Source organism: Chionomys nivalis, chromosome 21 (assembly GCF_950005125.1).
Source record: "Chionomys nivalis chromosome 21, mChiNiv1.1, whole genome shotgun sequence".
Lineage (NCBI taxonomy): Eukaryota > Metazoa > Chordata > Mammalia > Rodentia > Cricetidae > Chionomys > Chionomys nivalis.
Window position 1 is genome coordinate 6,933,301 of NC_080106.1, and position 13,498 is coordinate 6,946,798.

At 52.8% G+C, this 13,498-nt stretch overlaps 1 protein-coding gene across 1 annotated transcript in view; it reads right to left on the reverse strand.

The window, feature by feature from the left end:
• Positions 1–8,099: 8,099 nt before the first annotated feature.
• Positions 8,100–13,498, reverse strand: part of Acsf3 (acyl-CoA synthetase family member 3) — a 58,128-nt gene continuing 52,729 nt past the window's right edge. The window contains exon 11 of the transcript XR_009055736.1: positions 8,100–8,157. The gene's annotated coding sequence lies outside the window, so the exon portion shown is untranslated. The remainder of the gene's footprint in view (positions 8,158–13,498) is intronic.

Sequence of the window (13,498 nt, forward strand, 5' to 3'; positions counted from 1 at the left end):
GCGGAGTCAGGGCAGGGCTAGGGTTGAGTGGCAGCACGTGTGTGTGTGGGGGGGGGGGGTGAGTTGTGGGCGTGGCTAGGGGGATGAGTGACAGCACATGTAGGTGGGCCTGGATAGCAGCTAGAGAACGGTAGGAGAGTGCCAGGGTAGAGCCAGAGCAAAGTGACCGCGCATATGCAGTAGAGCCGGGCTGAGGCTCTGAGCGACAGCATATGCGGTCAGTGCCTGTAAAGTTTTGAAGTCAGCACGTGTGTACTAGGGTCCTGGACTGAGTGACAGTGCTTAGTGGAACTGCGAGTGGACATAGGGGCCAGTACCCAGCATGCAGTAGGCTGCTGGGGCTGGAGCCTTTGGCAGCGGTCTAAAGAGGCCCCAATTTGCAGAAGTCAAGGATGGAGGGAGCCAGGAGCCAGGCATTGTAGCCCATACCTTTAATCCTAGCACCCGGGAGCTAGAGGGAGGCAGATTTCTGTGAGTTCCAGGCCCGCCAACACTACACTGAGAGGCTCTGTCTCAAAAAAACAAAGGAAGTGAAGCACAGCACCAAGGACACCTCGGCTTCCTGGACCAGTCGACCGCCAGCATCCACCACCCTGGACCAGTCGATCACCAGCATCCACCACCCTGGACCAGTCGACCGCCAGCATCCACCACCCTGGACCAGTCGACCGCCAGCATCCACCACCCTGGACCAGTCGACCGCCAGCATCCACCACCCTGGACCAGTCAACCGCCAGCATCCACCACCCTGGACCAGTCTATCCCTAGCATCCACGATCTGCAGTGACTGCAGATGCAATGACTTCCCCATCAGGGTGGACCCAAACCACGAGCCACACGAACGGTTCCTTCCCTCCAGTTGCCAGGTGTTTCACCACAGCGACGGGAACATAACTCGCAGAGCAGGTGGGACACCATCTGTGCCTGGCCTGCCTGGAGGGCGTCCAGACTGCCTGAGGATGAGACCTAACAGTCCTGGTATTCATCTCCCACACACAGAGATGGTCGGGTCAGGGGGTGAGGGAAGAGGCCCTACAGGAGGACAGCCCCTTGGGGGCTCTGAGGGCCAAGTTCCCTGGGCGCTATGGGCTTTTGCCCTACCCCTTACCTGGGAAGACTCTTGGGGACACCTGCCCCTGCTTCCCAGCCTCATATTCGGACACAGGTCAAGCCCTTCTTTGGAGGGGTCTGTAAGGCCCACGAGGCCAAGCCCTGTCTCCTCAGATCTTTCCAGACAGCGCCCACAGGCCCGTGTGTCCCAAGCCCTGATGAGATCTAGCCCTCTCAGGCTCCCCTGGGGAACTCCTCTTTTCCTGCCTCTTTCTTCCACAAGGGCCACATGTGACCAATGCGGCCTCTATTCACTGTTAGCAGATACATCCAAGCAGGTGGAAGGCAGAAGCAGGCAGACCTCTGTGAGTTCAAGGCCAGCCTGGTCTACAGAGCGGAGCGAGTTCCAGGACAGCCAGGACTACATGGAGAAACCCTGTCTCAAAAAAACCAACAGCTGGGCGGTGGTAGCACAGATCTTTAATCCCAGCACTCAGGAGGCAGAGGCAGGCAGATCTCTGTGAGTTCGAGGCCAGCCTGATCTACAAAATGAGTTCCAGGACAGGTTCCAAAGCTACACAGAGAAACCCTGTCTCAAAAACTGAAAAAAACAAAAAAACAAAAAACAGACAAGCAAACAAAACCCCAACAGCAACAAAGAGACGCATCTACTCAGTGCGAGGGAAGCTGGCAGGGGCAGCCCAGCTTGTCCCTTGGAGAGTAGTTGAGGGTGGGCAGGGACCAGCCTGGGGCTTATCTTTGGTTAAAGAATTTCCAAGGCCAGGAATTGTGACACAGGCCTTTAATCCCAGCACCTGGGAAGCAGAGGCAGGTGGATCTCTGTGAGTTTGAGGGCAGGCAAGAATACACAGTGGGACTATCTAAAAAAAAAAAAAAATCCTGCTTTCCTCAGATCAAATGGGGCTTCCAGAGAAGCAGCGTCACTCTGCAGTAGCGTGACATTGGTGTGATGCTAGGCCAGTGTGGCACACAAAAGGGCACATACAGAAAGCAGCACAAACAAGCACACACCAGCACCCGCCAGCACCGAGTGTTAGCAAGGTGAGCTGACGGTGTCCCTTAGAGGCTCACTGCTCTGGTTCCCAGGATACTGTTGTCCTGGGGTTCATTTGTAGGTGGGGGTAGTTGGACAGTTAGTCCACGAGACAGGGGTGTTGTGTAATAGTTTCCTCCCAGGTTAAAACAACCCATCTTGCAGGGAAGCTCTTTAAACAGAGAGGCAAATAACTCAGCCGAGCTTCAGGAAGTCCCTGAAACTGACCAGACTCACTAGGCCCCTTCCTATCAGAGCAAGCAATAAAAGCCAAGAATCCCTTTAGATAGAAGCCAGACTGCAAACAAGAGCTAAGACCAGAACAGCTGCCTGAAAGGAGCAGAAACCAGACAAGCTGCCTGAGAGAGGTTTAGACCAACTGAGTCACTTGGAATGGGCACCCTCCAGACTTCTGCCAGCAGGCTGTGCACTGCACCCCAACTTCCCAGCTTTGTGAGCTGTTGTCACCTGGGCTGGGGCGTGTTTTGGTGATGCTATCATTGGCATTTCTGCTCCTGTAAGTAACCCCAATAAAACTCATGGTTCACCCAGAGGACATCTGGCAGGGCTCCCTCTCTGGGCGAGTGGACATGCATAGCATCTGGCAGGGCTCCCTCTCTGGGTGAGTGGACATGCATAGCACCTCTCTAAGAAAGGTTCTGTCACACAACAGGATCAGACCCAAGGTGGCAAAGAATGCAGGGGGCTGGCCAAGAGCCTGGAGGAGCGGCATTTATAGTAGGTTCTCTTGCCCTTTAAGCACCACCCAGGGGAGGGGGACTCCCAGCAGGACTGAGATGCCTATCCAGGCCTCTGCCCTCTGGTGACCACAGGATGTAGTACACATAGGACACCCCCAGAGCCTGCAGGACCCTAGCGATGACTGTTGTCCAGGAGCTCTTGCAAATACACACAAAAATGGCCACTTGCAAAAAATAGTTAAAAGATGGATGTGCCTGTCACTGTGGCCGCTATGTGCTAAGTGGGGACAAAAGCCATCTAGTGACACAGAGCATGAAGTTAGAGGCACAGGTCCTGTCTATTGGGGAGTACTCAGCAGCACCCTAGAACTCACTCAGCCAGTCTTCCTGAGGCGTTGATGCTGGCAGAGCCAGGCAGGCCCAGAGGGTGGTACCTCGTGTAGTTAGGGTCTCCATTACTCTATAAACACCATGACCAAAAGTGAAACTTGGGGAGGAAAGGGTTTATTCTATCTTACCCGTTATGATCCATCATAGAGAGGTGTCAGGGTAGAAGTTTAAGCCACATACATGCACACATGCACTGAACGTTTTAAAGAAGGGTGCCCCAAGACCCAAACTGAGCTGGCAAGGACAGCCGGGCAGGACAGGACTCCTCCACAGTTTTATTCTGACACAGGTGGTGACCGCGTCTCATCTCAATGGTGGGCGTGCATCCTCACAATCTGAAGTGGTTGAGGGTGTAAAAGCGAGTCAAGTCTCAGGAAAGTCCAGGCGATGGGCAAACAGACGGGTACACAGAGTTTCACAATACAGGAGAGTTTTACAGACTCCTGGCCCTCAGCAGGCTAGCCACCTGTGATTGATAGGAGAAAAAAAACTCCTAATAATTCCCTCCTCTTTATTATATGATCTCATTGCCCCCCCCCATCAGACTCATTCAGCATATGCTAACCTTCTGAAGTCTCTAGTGAAAGCAAATTACTGCAATTAATGATTGGGCCTGTTTGATTTTGATGAACCTTTGGGCCCCTAGTACAAAGAATAACTCTATCTCTTTAGCATGGCTCAAGGTCAGCCTGTCTTCCTAGTGGTATCCCTTGGCCAGGAGACTGACCTGGCTCAACAGGAATGTTAGGTCTCCATCCAGGCCAGACATTCTATTCTCTTGACCAGAACTCTTCTCTTTACAGGCCCTCTCTGCTGCTTTAGTGTTTCCTCCTCTAGAGAGCTAACTAGAGAATCATTTAGGAACCAGATCAGAACCTGTCAAACACTCTTGGCATCTCTGACTTCTGGCAAGAATGAGGCTGTCAAGAGGCCCAAGGACATTATTGACCAAGAGATAAACTGGTTATTTTTCTTTGGAGTCTTTTAACCTGAGACTGCCTGTCCAAATCTTACCTGCTGCTTTTGTCAGCCCCGGCCCTGTGGAGGGAGCCAGAACTGAACTGCCAGGTGGAATTGGGGAACCAACTACTTCTGCTTCTTCCAACTGAATGGGGGGGGGCATCAGGTGCAGCAGCTGGAGCACCCCTTGCACCTGCCTGGTACCCATGGAAGTCAGAAGACAGAGTTAGACCCCCCTGGGACTGGAACTTTAGATGGTTGTGGGTGCTGGGAATTGAACCTGGGTCTTCTGGGAAAGCAGTACATGCTCTTACCCACTGAGTCATCTCTCCAGCCCCAGTGAGCCTCTTTAAAAAGAACCCCAAAGAACATCTGCAGCACCATTGCATAACAACCAGGCGTAGAGAGGAAAGGAAGGTCCTGGCTGGTGCCTGGAAAGACATGCAAGGGGGAAGTAAAGGTAAGACTTATCAGGATTCCAAGTCCTAGGCAGGAGCCAGGAGGAGTCAGAACATACTTTAGAAATCTCCAAACCAAAGACATTAGACTCTCTTGATGGGTTCACAGAGCCTCCATCTATCGGCTCCTCATTTGCCTTTGGTCTCCAGAGTGGGTCTTCAGAGTGATGAAGCCAGTGTCTGCTCCAGGAACGCTGACAGCGGTGGGGTGGCCAGCGTCAGTGTGGCTCCTGGGGACACTCTTTCTCCCCATCAGCCCGGCCCTGGCAGAGCCTCCTCCCCAGGGCATGGCTTATTGGCCTCTCCCAGTTCTGCCTGAGCTTCTCTGGCCCCACTCCTGCTTGCTCAGAAATGTGGTGTGATCCACCCTGTCCTGGGCTCCATGGCCCATGGTGGCTTGCGAGGCAGGCAGTGAGCAGGGCCAGCAGCTTCAGGCCAGGTGGGGTAGGTCCTGACTCTGTCAGCCTGGTTGGGCATTCTGGTCACCATGTTTCATGACATGAGTCACTCTAGGTGGAAACCCAATTTTATGTTTCTTATGACCCGTGCCGCAAACAAATCTCACTTGAGTTATTTCTTTTTAAATCTATATAATTCCATGTTCCTGCCAAAGGGAGGGAGGCACTGGGACAAGCATGGGGAAGGAGGGAGGAAAGGGAGAACAGGATAGCCACAAGGGCCATCCTGGAGAAGGTCAGCCTGGGCTACAGAGAGAGACCTTGTCTCACCCACTCCCTAAGACAATCAATCAATTAAAAAGACATGGGGCCTGAAGTGGTGGCATATGAAGCTACTCATAGGTGGAGACAGGTGGATTGCTAGTTTAAGGCCAGCCTGGGCAACTTGGTGAGATTGTGTCAAAATTAAAGCAACAAAAGGCTGGGACTGTGTCCGTGGTAGAAGACTTGCCCAACACGTATGAGACCCTGGATTCAATCTTCACCATCAGAAAAATGTGTGGACTATCTCAGGTAGCTGGCAGAGCTGGCAGGGCACCTATCCAGGTGGAGGCCCAGCCTAGGCTTCCTGCATGCTCTCGCTGGGGCCGGAAACGATGGCTCCCCACTCAGAATCTGCTTAAGTATTTGGGGGTTGTGTTCTATCAGAATGAGGAGACAGCCCCAGCCTAGAGGTCCTGCCATGCCCACTAGCAGCAGCAGGGGGCAGTGTGGCTCTAGAGACTCAGCAGAGGGAGGCAAGGAACTGGTCTTGTAGCTTCCCTGTCTCTAGACCTGGGTGGGGGTTGGGGATGGGCTTGTCCATGAGCTATCTCCACTAGGAGACACCTGCCCCCTAACTCTCAGGCATGGAGGCCCCACATCTGCTCTGTGTCTCTGCATACTGACCTGTCCAACTTGGTGTTCCTGCTCCATCAGCTCAAGCCCAGAGTCTTTTCTCCCACCACAGCTAACCTGGCATGTAGGTCGGGTCCCGTCCTACTAGGATTTAAATGTGTTGTGGCAACAAGGCATGCATGTGTGCGTACGTGTGTACGTGTGTGCGCGCATGTGTGCATGTGTGTGCATGTGTGTGTGTGCATGCATGTGTGTGTGTGTGTGTGTGGTGGGGATCTAGAAGCCAGTCGAGTAAGCAAACAAGCAGTGCTTCAGATCGGAGGTGTCCACTGGGTGGGGTTGGTCTCCGAAAGGACAGTTTTAAAGCATTTCCTACATTGGACCAGCTGCCTCCAGGCTGCGCTTGATGGGAAAGCCCATCCCAGCAAAAGTAATCTTCAAGAAAGGCCACCACCTCTTCCCTCTCCCAAACCCATTCCAGCTGTGGCCCATGGCTGCCCTCCCTGGGGACAGGTGGGTCATGACTGGTCAAATTCAGAAAGGCAGGTGTGTGTGTGTGTGGGGGTTTCTTCCCAGCAGGCAGAGCCAGGGGCTGTGAGTCTAGCCCATGGCAGAGTGGGTCTGCCTTGTTTCACAGAAGCCACAATCCACAGGTCTCAATGACACCCAGCTATGTGCAGTGGTGGGGCCATTTCTACTCAGCTTGGGGTGCCTGCCCACCCTATCCTCCTCCCCAGGATCCTCCATTCCCCTATACCACCACTTCTGTCCCACATCCCCTCAGCCCCGTGCTGGTGCCAAGGAAGAGAAGAAGAGGGAGGGGTGCAGAGGGCAGGAGTGCTGAGGGCAGGGGTGCAGAGGGCAGGATGCAGAGGGCAGGGGTGCCAAGGGCAGGAGTGCCGAGGGCTGGTACTTACCTATACCTCTCTGCTTCAGCTGGAATTGCTTCTGCTGACTTCCTGGGAGAAGACAGTACACCTTGAGTCAGGATTGGTGGACCAGGTGGTCAAAGAGAAGCAAGAGTAGACCATGATGGGGGCCTCATGGGGAGCTCAATGGCTGGGCTATCGTTCCCATGGCATTACCCCCCAAATCTAGTCTGTTGACCATGCCTAGGGCTGTGACCACAGGCCACCGACCACACAGGCTGCAGGATCTGTGTGGTGAGGGGGCTGCACGGTCAAGAACTGGAGGCAGCTAGGGCACTGGCTGCGGAGCTGCTACAAATGCTAGCAATTGGTATCCTGGGTTTTTGTTTGTTTTGTCTTTTTAAGAGAGGGTCTAAGAGTTTAGCCGCAGAAGGCAACCTTAGCAGCTTGGAACCAAGGGGCACCATGTCACACCACATAGCAGAGCTCACATGGGAGGTTTGTTGTGGGGAGGTGCAGAGGTAACCTCTGAGGGCAGAAGGAAAGGTGGGTGATGAGAAAGGCTTGTCTTTTTAAAGGGGCTATACCGCATGCACAGAGGGATGGTGATCTACTTAGCGCTGTAGTAGCTACAGTAGCTGCTGTCTTAGCTACAGTGTTGCCTCTTTGTTGCAGCTGATGTTCTGCTAGGTCCCTGAGAGCAGGTCAGTGTAAATGCCTGAATGCTAACGCAGGGTTTCTCTGTGTCCTGGAACTTTCTCTGTAGACCAAGCTGGTCTCGAACTCAGAACTCAGAGATCCACCTGCCTCTGCCTCCAGAGTGCTGGGATCAAAGATGTGTGCCACCAATGCCCTGCTTTTTTTTTAATAGAAGGGTTTATTTGGGGGTTACGGTTGATGAGGGATAGGTGTCCACCACCAGCATGGCAGGGAGTATAGCACTAGGCAGGCAGTCACGGCACTAGAGCAGCAGCTGAAAGCTTGGCATCCTTAGTCTCCAGTGCCAGGATGCTGGAATGACCACCAGTGGTCACAGTGGTTGTTTCCAGTTATCAGGAGAGCTCAATGCTGGCTGTGGTCATCTTACACAGGCCTCCCCTGGGGAGACCAGGCCATCACTGGGATCGAGGGAGGCGGGGACACATCCACCAAAGCAGGAGTGGTATAAAGGCCAGAGGCCAGGCAGTACCCCTTCATCCCTTCTTGTCTTACCGCCCCTTCCAGTCCAGCTGCCCTGAGAGCAGGGAGCAAGGCACAGGCATGCATGGGGGTCCTGGGGGAAGCGAGGTGGCCTTGCTTCCAGCCCTCTCCACTCTGAACTGGGATTGTTGTTTTTCGTCAATACCAAGAGGACTGGTGATAAATTCGGGAGCAAAGAATCTGAAACAGCCAAATAAATCACATTAATGACCATTCAGATAGGATCAGTCTCTGGGTTAGAACACATTTAGCTGGTGAGAACTGGCTGCTGCACCCTCACCCCATCAGGACGCTCTCCAGCTGGCCTCCTCGGCGGATTCACAGGATTGCCTCACAGTGTGAAAGATGGAACCCACTTACCTGTGTGTCCCTTTAAACCACCGAGCCCAGGAAGAAGACTGAGTTCATGAGGAGGATAGGGGAAATCGCTCCTCCATTTTCCACACAGACGAGGACAGGCAGAAGCAAGGAAGGGGGTGCATACAGGGAAGAGGGTGCCTCCTGCCAGGCCCAGAGTTCCAGGCTGAGTTGGGTGTGGCCAGAGTTCACAGAGGCTGGTTAAGGATGGTGATTAACTTGGCATCTGCTGAGACCCTGTGGACCACATCTGTAACGCTCCACATCTGTAGGACGGTCAGGTGTGCACACCCACCTGGCTGTCCACCCCTCACTATGCTGCTTTGCCCATTTTAGGTGTTGTTCGGTCCATAGCAGCCACCTGCAGGTCACTTCCTACCGCCAGCTCCCTTTTCCTTCAGTGGCCTTGTATCCAGAGCCTCCATACAGGTAGAATGTTCTAGTCTCCTTTGTAGGTCCCTCACACATTAGAAACCCGCACTTTGGCTGCCTCTAAGCAATGCTCCTTGGTTGCTGTCTACTTCGTCCTCCTGTAGGCAGCTGACTTCTCTGGAGTTGGCTTTGCCATACCTGGCTATGTTCCACACCCCCGCCCCCCGTCTCCCAAAGCACTGGCTTCTCCTTCCCAAAGGGGACATTGGCTAAGTCATGCAGGGTCCTCCTGCCATTCCTGGCCTTCCTTGCCGTTCTGAACAGCGCCAGACCACAGTCTCACCACAAGGCTTGCTCAGTGTGAGCCAAGGTCATCTTGTGGGCAAGGGTGAGGTAGCGGCTCTTTAGTAGGGTGTTTGCCCATTCAGGGTCCATCCTCGACACCTCTGTCTTCTGGTTTTTTGTTTGTTTCTTTCGAGACAGTTTCTCTGTGTTGTCCTGGCTGTTCTGGAATTAGCTCTGTGTACCAGATCTGCCTGCCTCTGCCTCCAGAGTACCAGAATTAAAGGTGTGTGCCACCACTGCTGGGCTGGACACCTCTACCTTCTGTGGCCACATGATCTCTCAAGTGTTAGTATTCAGGTATTATGCTGGCCTGCCCCCTCCCCCCCCCCGTCACCTGGTAGGATGCACTTGTCAATACCCAGGCAAACACCTAGCCAGCCCTGAGGTCTACTGTCACTACATAATCTGTGCACATGTGTGTGGCTGTGTGAGCCTGCACACAAGCACTAAAGCCCCTTTAAAAGCAAGCTCCGCCCATTCCTGCTCTCTCTTCCCCCACTTCCCTTTCTGAACCAGGCTCCATGACCCCTCTTTGCACACCCTATCAATAAACTTCCACACGGGTTTGTCACACATGTGGTTTATTCTCACTGCCGCTAAACTTTTTAAAATATTGGTGCCCTGAGACTTGGCAGGTCCCTCCTGGTGCCGAGGCACACCAGGATCCTGAACCCAGTTCATCCATGACAGCCACTTTTCAACTCCCAACCACTGGGCCCCTCCGTACAATGTCGACTGCAGTTGGTGAGTCTCCCTACTCCTCGTTGGTGTGAATGTTTCCCTGAACCTGTGGAAATGACCGTTGATCATCCAGCATCCCGCTGGTATCCTTGGGGGTGAGGGAACCCCCCAGGCACTGTCTTCAAGGCTATGGCTGGTCCCCTTCCCTGACAGGCACCTCTGGCCACTACCCATCAGTGAGGCCTTATTTCTCGACCGTGGTTTCTCGCCCCTCTGTCTGGTACTGAACAACTCATGTGTCTCTTGGGCCCTCATGTCCCGCTCAGCCCTGGTCTCTGCTCTGTGTATGACCAATCACTGAGCAGCTTGTGCCTTCTCGATGTTCCTCAATTTCTGGGATGCTAGAAATCCTAAGCCATTGGATCTCATTCATGGGTAATTCGTCTAGCAATATAAGCCCAACATCTCCTCTGGGATGCCTTTTAGAAAACCTCAAACCTCTACTCTTAATGCCTGATTTAAAGGCTTCTAGACCCATCTGCCTTTGCACTCAGACATGGCCCAAATACCTGCTAGATAACCAGTCAAATGGCGGTCTGATGGCTCTTTGGACCCTGATATTTGCGGGCCCTTTCTGCCGGCGGACAGCTAATGGAAGGAGCTGCCTTGTGTCCACAGCTTTTACCTCAGCCCCAAACCCTCTCTCCGTACTTCCTGTTCACCCTCTTGTCCTCCTGGCTATGCGATATGAACTAGAAGAACCCCCACTACCCTTGACCCTGCTAACGACCCCCACTATTTCAACCTCATCATACAACTGCTCCTTCAGCTCCACTAGCCTCTTCTTCTCGCCAGTATCAGGCCATTCTAACCACCCGACTCTCCCACCTCATCCATTCCTCTCTTCTCATTCCAACCCAGCTATGGTTCCGGTTCTCCCTTGTGAGAGGCTCCCGGAGGGGATGGACTGGTTAAGGTACATGTCGCTTTCTCATTAAGTGAACTCTTCCAGATAGAAAAACAAAACAAAACAAACCTGGGTTCCTATGCTTCTAATTCAACCTCTTCCATTAAAGACTTCCAATATATGGCCCAATCATATGGCCTTATGGTCCATCACACACACACACACACACATGTATGTATGTATGTATGTATGTATGTATGTATGTATGTATGTATGTATATGTATTACATATACACCTTACTTCCCGAGGACTGCAGGCAAGTTTGGTAACAGGCCAGAGCACATGCCGATGAGATTCACTGCAGCACATCTGACTGGGGGGTGGAGGCGGTCCCTGATGGGGACCCCCCAATGGGACTATAATACCCTAGGGGGCGCTCTAGCTAGAGATGAGTTTACAACCTGCCCTCTGGCAGGTCTCTGTAAGGCTGCCCTTAAACCAATTAACTATGAAAACCTCCGATAAATCATCCAGGACAGACAGGAAAATCGTTTCAGTTCCTAGGACGCCTTACAAAGGCCCAATTACAGTATACAAATCTAGACCCTGAGAACCTGGAGGACAGGCAACTCCTTAAGACCTATTTCTTTTCCCAAAGCTTCCCCGACATTAGGGCCAAGTTGAAGCATCTGCAGAGAGGGCTCCTAGTCCCACAGTCTTAGTGCTGGCCTTTAAGGTGGACCATAGGAGAGATGAAGAAGCCCATAAACATAAATACCAAATGCTGGCCAAGGCTATCCAACCAGCCTTAGTGACTGCCCAGGCTCCCTTGCCCCCTGGGTCTCGAGGACCCCAGGTCCTTGCTTCAAATGTGGTCGGGAGGGTCACTGGGCCCAAGCTTGCCCTAGGCCACCCAGCCCGTGTCCAAAGTACTACCAAGAGGGGCACTGGCCACTTGACTACTCTTGAGCACCTTGTGGCATGGGGACATCAAACACAGACTGCCCTCCAGCGTACCTTCTAGACCTGGCCATGGACGACTGAGGAGACCCAGGCTTTCTTGACCTGACCACGGTCATCTCTAACATAGCCCCAGGTAGATATCACTGTACCAGGGTGGTCCATCTCCTTCCTCTTGGACACCAGGGCCACATACTCGGTCCTGAGAGAATTTTGGGGACCCACTTCTCCTTCTCGTCTCCCTGTTGTTGGGGAAGGGAAACAGCCTGACCTATCTCACCACCCAACAGCATTTTCAGGGGCATCCCCTTACTCATTCAGTATGGTTGTATGACCCTGTCCTGTGCCCTCACTGGGGAGGGATCTTTTAGTCAAAGTGGGGGCTTCTATTCCTTTGGTCCTCCATTTGCCTGACCCCAGACTTGCCAGCAGCCCCTCTCCTCCTCCTAGCCCCCCCCCTACTGTTTCCAACATGTCATTTCCTCTGCCAGCCTCCCAGGTAGCCCCCAAGTCTGGGATACCCAAAGCCCCTCTATTGTTAGACACCATTGCCCATTGTTAATCAATTACAGGACCCTACCTGGTACATTACCCAAGCCCAGTAACTGCTCTTACTCCGGAGCCTTCGGGGACTTAAACCTATCATCTCTGACCTTCTAAGAAAAAAACCACTTCATCCTACATCGTTCCCTTTTAACACCTCTCGACTTGTGTTTGACAAACGCAACGGGACCTACCAGCCTGGCTCAAGACCTCTGGCTCACTAATTCTGCAGTGGTCCGCCTCTATCCTGTAGTGTCTAATCCCTTCATCCTTCAGGGACCTCTCAATTCTCAGCCCTGGACCTCAGGGATGCTTTCTTCTCTATCCCGCTCAGTGCTCAGTCTCAAATGGCATTGCTTTCACCCGACTGTCCCCGATACTCACCTCTCCACACAGCCCACCCGGACTGGTCTACCCCAAGGGTTCTGAGCCAGCCTCCACCTATATGGCCAGGCCCTAGCTTCTGACCTACTCTCTTTGTCCCTCCCCAAATCTAAATCTTACAGTATGCAGATGGCATTCTCCTTGGCAGTCTGTCCTTACAAATTAGCCACACTAACACCTCTGCTCTTCTAAATTTCTTGTCTAGCTGGGGATACAGATCCTCACCTTCCAAGTCCAACTGTCAACTTCTCCTGTTTCCTACCTGGGACTAACCACTACCCCAACTCACAAAGCCATTGCTTTAGATAGAAAGCACCTAATCCTAATTGCAGTCCCCTCTACTAAAGAGGAAATTTTATCATTCCTAGTAATAGCTGGCTTCTTATGTCCCTCCTCGCTTGCCCCTGACATGAGGCAGCCCTTGGTCTCCCACATGAACCCCTCCTCGGTCCCATTACTAAGCCCTTTCAGAGGCTCCAACAGGCTCCAGTCCTTCATCCCACCAGACCTAACTCGTCCTTTCTCTCTCTAAGTAACAGAAAAAGAGGGATATGCCCTTGGGGCCCTAGGCCACCAGCTGGGACCTTCCTTTGCACCTGTAGCATACCTGTCAAAAACCCTAGACCTTACCACTGAGGGATGGGCACCCTGCAAACGGGCTTTAGCAGCTGCTGAATTCCTCATTTGTGAACCAAAAGACCTAACCATTGGGTCACCAATCACTACCTGTCCCATCTCTTAACTATAAAGGCTCACGAACTCTACCTCTGTTCCAGGTTCTTTCTCTCCAGGAGGCACTAGTAGAAGATGCCACACTCACTTTCCAATCTCACCCACCCCTTAACATCTCAAATCCCCTTCCTCGACCAAACACTAACCGCTCCCCATCTCACTCCTGCACTGGAATCCTAGAGGGACTTCTGCCCCTTCCTTCACACATTTAGGGGGGCACACTGCCCCAGGCCATCTAT